Consider the following 6,916-nt stretch of genomic DNA (forward strand, 5'->3'; position numbering starts at 1 on the left):
AAACAAAAGAAAAAATTAAGGAAAAACGGGAATTTTTACGCAAAATCTGTTTCGAGAAAATCGATTTTGGTTTTTGGTGTAACTTTAAAACAAATGACCGTAGATATATGAAATTTTGACTGAATGTTTATCTTAGCATTTTCTATACACCATAACATTTTCAAAATATTTTGATTTATTTTGAGCTCTTTACGGACATTTTCATTTTCCATTTTTTTTTAGTTTTTTTTCTAAAAATATCAATAAAATTTTATTTGTTGGATAAAAAAGCTTGAAAATTTAATAGAAGGCTCCTAGTATATTGTTTCAAAGCCAAATGAAAAATATTAAAAATCGTTAGTCACAGTTTTTTTTTATAAGCATTTAAAGTTCAAAAAATGACAAAATATGGAAAAATCACGAAAATTTGCAAATTATTTCGAGTTAGAAATTCATAAAAATTTTTCTTTTTAAATCTAAGATATGAAAATGTAATACAAGATTCCTTATAAGATTGTCTACCTTTATCAAATAAAAAATATCTATAAGGAAGTCAAATTAAATTTTTATGATCGTTTGAAATTCAAATTTTTACAACATTGGATATTCACTCGATTTCTCATGTAGCGATTTCCTTATTTTGTTCTAATTCAAAAACGAATAACTGCAGATATATGAAATTTTTATTGAATGTTTATATAAGCATTTCCTATACACCATACAATTTTGAAAATATTTTGACTCTTTTTGAGCTGTTTACGGACATTTTCAGTTTTAAATTTTTTTAGTTGTTTTAAGTTTTATCTGTTAGGCCAAAAAGTGTATAAATTTAATACAAAGCTCCTGATATATTGTTACAATATCAGTTGAAAAATATTAAAAATACATAGGCACAATTTTTTTTTATAAGCATTTAAAGATCAAATTTTGACAAAATTTATCAAATCTTAATTTGAAAAATGATTTTGTAGTTAAAAATTTATAAAATGTTCAATTTTTGTATCTAAGAATTAAAAATTTAAAACAAGATTCCACGTAAGTAATTAATTCTGTTACCAAAAAATCTAAAAAATACATTTACACAGTTTATTTTTATAGTCATTTTAAGTACAAATTTGGACGAAATTACATATTAAAAACCTAGGATAACTATTTTAGTTATTTTGTTGTGATTGTATAATATTATTCGTGGGTACTTGAAACTTCTAAAGTATACTATTATATATCTATGATTTTACCACGGGTTTTTTGTTGATGTATAACGCGTAATAACTTATAAGTACCTAATAGATATTATGATATGATTAATTTGGATTTATTATAGGTACCTATTATAGGTCAATTTTTATTTTATACCATAGATAAGTATATATATGTCTAATACATAGACTGATATACCGTCTCCGCTCAGAATCGTTTTTCTTATACAGTGATATTATATCATTGAATTCAAATTTAATACTGTCCATTATACAGTGACCCACTTCTAACCTACTGTACAGCAGAACGACATCCACTTACCCACCTTTTTTTTGTTTTTTTTACGCTACTTGGGATTTTGACCTCTTAAAAGTACCTACTAGATTCACTTTTCTATCAGAAAAGATGCTGATCTCGAAAATCGGAGCGATTTTACCACCCAAAATGTTGCTGACAGACAGAAAAAAACACGTCATTGCAAAATCAATACATTCTTTCGCTCCGCTCAAAATCTAAAATATACATTTTTGAACTTTTTTAGATATTTTTTCAAGTTTGGATAAACTTTCTTTGATGACTTATTTAAATTTAACGCATTCATTATAGTGACTTACTTTACATCTACTGTACAGCAGAGAAAAGATGAGTAAGTAGAATGATTCCGTGGTAATAGCGGTGAAGCGGTGTATAATGGCAGGTGGCGTGAAGTGACTTCGGTTTTACTGATCCAGGTACATTTGATCAGGCTGTGCTCCTGTCTCTCTTATTTATGCTGTCAGATCCTTTGATCTGGTCAGTACACGGAACTCGCAGGTGCCTTGGGTGTGGTCGTAAAAGTTGTTGTTGTTGTCGTACTGAAGAAACCGCCGCCTTGTGTTTATAGGTTGTTATGGATAAGATTGCTAAATGCTTTTACAAGGAGAACCGCATAGTATGGTTCGAATAAGTAAAAGCGGTTTATAATACCTTCAATTTTACATTCTAATACATGCCCATTACAACCTACTTACTCACCTTTTTGGGAATTTAAGTGCAATTATACCATAATTTGTATCATAATATACGAGTATTAGGTATAGTATTAGTTTATATTCGTCTTTTTAAATATTTAATTTTTATTTAAACAATCTGTTTGAAAAAAAAAAAAGATAAAAATTGAACAACACGTAATATTATGATTTATGACGTATAGGTATATCGTACACATAGGCTATAATGATGTAATGGTATTTTATGGTTTTCGTACAACTATTTTAATCAAGTTTACCTTATAAAAGTTTTCAAAAAAGTTTTTATTTTTTATTAACGTTAATGTTTTTACATAATATAATATAATCTGGTTCCCTGATATCGGATTTAAGCAACCGCTTTGGATTCAATTACTTTCTGGTACCTATTTAACAGACGCATCATATATAATATGTGTACAAAAATGTCATAACACTTATTTAGTATTAAAGCTCAGGTGCTTCTAATGTGAAGCTCCCTCATGTCTTTCACTGTCCTTTTCATTATTATGCTAAACATTTTACTAATTGTGCACCATAGTACAGATTGTAAATATTCATGTAAATGAACGATTTTTTTTTTTTTAAAAACCCTTATTTAGCATACCTATCCATATAGTATTATTAACATATATTATTTTCTTTGTGGTTGGTTACGACAAATTCGATTTTGAATAGCTCACTAATAGTCAAATACTAACAAATTATTGAAACTTTAGGAGTTTTTAAGATCGTCTGAGTGAAAGGAAAAGGTATTCAAATGGTGCTAATAGTAGCTACAGTTTTTTTTTGGAGCGACTACGATAATTGCATGATTCAGTTGACCATCAAGGACACAAAGAATTTTTCTTAAGTTTTTTAGTTTTATGTATCAAATGAAAAGATGGTGATTGGACATTGTCATAAAGAAACTTATAATGTACCTATAATGATATTCGTGGAATTTCCTCTAACTAGGATCGCACGGGCCGATTTCTTACCCAAGTCCGCCCCTGACTGTGCTTATGTATTTTTTAGATTTTTTGGTAAAATAATTAACTAATTACGTGGAATCTTGTCTTAAATTTTCAATGCTAAGATATAGAAGTTGAACATTTTATAAATTTTTAATTATAAAAAAATGTATTCAATTTTAAATTTGATAAATTTTGTCAAAATTCAATCTTTACATGCTTATAAAAAAAATTGTGCCTATGTATTTTTAATATTTTTCAACTGATATTGTAACAATATATCAGGAGCCTTGTATTAAATTTTTACATTTTTTGACCCAACAGATAAAATTTTATTGATATTTATAGAAAAAAAAACTAAAAAAATTGAAAACTGACCATGTCTGTAAACAGCTCAAAAAGAGTCATAATATTTTGAAAATTTTATCACGTATAAGAATTGATAAAACTAACATTCTTGTATCTACAGTTATTCGTTTTTGAATTACAAAAAAATAAGAAAATCACTACATAAGAAATCGAGTGAATATTCAATGTTGTAAAAATTTGAATTTCAAACGCTCATAAAAATTTAATTTGAGTTTCTTATAGACATTTTTTTTTTTTGATAAAGGTAGATCTTATAAGGAATCTTATAAGGAATCTTGTATTACATTTTAAAATCTTAGTTTTAAAAAGAAAAAAATTTACGAATTCTTAACTCAAAATAGTTTTCTAATTTTCGTAATTTTTCCATATTTTGTCAATTTTTAAACTTTAAATGCTAATAAAAAAAACTGTGACTAAGGATTTTTAATATTTTTCAAATGTCATTGTAACAATATAGTAGGAACCTTGTATTAAATTTTCAAGTATTTTTACTCAACAAATAAAGTTTTATTGACATTTATAGAAAAAAAACTAATTAAATTGGAAACTGAAAATGTCCGTAACAGCTCAAAACAAATAAAAATATTTTGATAATTTAATCATGTATAGAAAATGGAAATATAAACAACCAGTGAAAATGTCATGTATCTACGGTCATTCGTTTTAAAGTTACACCAAAAACCAAAGTTAATGTCTCCGTGTTTTAACTTTTACAAGGTTCCAAAAACATAACAATCAATAGGAAAAAATGTTGTCGTATAGGTACCGATTATTATTATTATTATACCTGAAGCTTTGCTCAAAATCATTTTACTGAATAAATAATTTATCATTTCTTTCAAATTCAATACATCAACCAGTCCTATCCTATCCTAGCAGCAAAGATGACTCTGAATACAAAGACATATTTGAAAAAACATGAATTTTGTCCGGAATTTTAATCCTTTAACTACTTAAATTCACTATAATAATGTACTCAGCTTTGCTAAGGCCTAAGAATTATTTACTGAACACAATGAATTATCTTTCTTCCACTACCACTATCTTACGGGTTTTATTTTCATCAGACGTACAAAATCATCAATGAATCTGCTCTAAAATTCAATAATTTTCATTTTATTGATTAGGTATACAAAAACATATCAAACAAATCAAAATGTTTATTTTAATTAAAAAAAAAAAATACTGACCATATCATTTTTAACATGTTATTACGTAAAATAACTAAAAATAAGTATAATTAGTATTATAGAGTAATAGCAGGTTCTTATTTACCTATTATTTTCAATAAATACTTTGACGAGTTTATTCAATATCAAGATTGTACAGAATTAATTTTATTAATTAATCGACTTATCAGTTAGATATAACTGATATGGGCTGATCATTTTTACCACGGTATTCTGTTTTACCCACGGTTTAAGATATCTTAAACCGTGGTTTTACCTCATTTTATTTGTGTTTCTCGCACGGTAAAAGCACAGAATAATGGTACTATTATGATAGTAGTATACTAGTATCTATAACCTATGTTTCACTCAAATTTCAAAAACTCAAGAGTTAAAAGTATAATAGTAAAAATTGAACATTTTAGTAATTTTGTTATAAATTTTAGAATATGTTAAAAGCCGGTGCGTTGTCATCTTCACTGTTCAAGTCGTATTTGACGCGGACATGTATGTCTAATTATTTTTTTTATTAAAGCCAAGGTTTTTGACTACAGCTGCAAACAATATATACAAATTTGATTGGTAATTGATTTGCTATTTAAGCCCCGAGGGGGTTAGGGGCCGAGCCTCTATAAACTTATATTACTGGTCATCGAGTATAGCGACCGGAGCCGGTAGGTGAAGGGAGGTCCCTTGAGTGTTGCGCCCGGAGCCACTAGAAATGTGTTACTTTTAATGACCAAGGCTAAAATGACTTGTTAGGTCATCCGTTTGCCCGCAGGGCAGGTATGCTCCCCCCCCCCCCCCCGCGACCCCGAAGGCGTCGCCTCCCCTACCCTCCCCCCAGGTTTGCTATTTAAGCCCCGGGGGGTTTGGGGGCCGAGCCCCCATCCAGCGAGAGGTCTGCAGGATCTCGAGCTTCTATAGAGCGTTGAGCGTATGCGTAAAAACTTAGAATTCGAAACTGCCTGAGCATATAGCTTCAAAACGAAGTCTGGCTATCTAATTTTGATTGCACCGTCGTTCTTAACTCGTTGAATTACAAAGGTTTCGAAAAAAAATAAATTAATATTCGTAATAGGTGCAGTTAACTAGTGACGCGCGAAAGCGCAAAAATCGTAAAATAGCGAACTTCATAAAGCTATAACTTCGAAACTAAGTCCGACCGCCAAATTCTGACTTCAACATCGTTTTCAGTATAGTTAACTACATAAGCCTAAAAAAAAAAAATTGCAAAAAAAAGGGTGTCCGGTAAAGTAACAAAGTTTCGAGACATTATATTAAGTAAATTTAACACTTTAGTACTTTACAGTATACTCTTATAATATGTACTAATATTAATTATTGATAGGTATTAAGTTTCTTGCAATAAAATGATTCAATGAGTATAAAATTATAAAAGATTATAAAAATCAAATCACAAGAATGAATGAAAGATTTAATACAAATTGAGCAAGTCAATATATTATATAAATATAAAATCAATGATTCCAGTGTAATACAATTTATAATTATTATTATAATAGGTATAAGCGTATTATAAATTTTGTAATTACCATCATCAGTGAAATATTTGCATAATATGCTATCAGTACCAAATATAGTATTGAAATTTCAACTTTAATATGGAATACGCAACTTAGATATTTTCTTAAAACGATTTATCTAACCAAAATTATTCCTGAACACTTACTAGAAATTGTTCACGGTTAAACATCTTTTATTTTTTACTCGCCAAACTAAATTTATGACGGTAACTCGGAACATCTGAATTCTGTATAATATTATATTCAAGAATTAGCACATCGAAATTCATATTAATTAGGTACTTCGTTTACTAAATCACCAACAAAACTGAAAACACCAAACTGCAGGCCACGGCCAAACAAGATTTTCAGTTTTATATTTTAATATTATTATAGTAACATCGCAGTAATTGATTTTACAGTTTATCAATGATAATATTAATGATATCGGAGTGGTTTGATCTACATTCGTAGTTGTGTATAATCGGAGATCTTGTATTCGTAGCATTCGACATTCGTGATTCGGAACAATATTTTCGGAGCATTATATTATTATTATCGTGGTAGTGGATTATCGTAGTAGTAGTAGTAGTAGTAGTAGTAGGTCGAAGTGAACCATTTTGAAGCGGTCGGATCTAGGAAATATTGTACATCCATAGTTTAACTATGATAGTTAGTACTATATCTATGTGCGTAATGACTGATCATTAGTG

Source organism: Acyrthosiphon pisum, chromosome X (assembly GCF_005508785.2).
Source record: "Acyrthosiphon pisum isolate AL4f chromosome X, pea_aphid_22Mar2018_4r6ur, whole genome shotgun sequence".
Classification (NCBI taxonomy): domain Eukaryota; kingdom Metazoa; phylum Arthropoda; class Insecta; order Hemiptera; family Aphididae; genus Acyrthosiphon; species Acyrthosiphon pisum.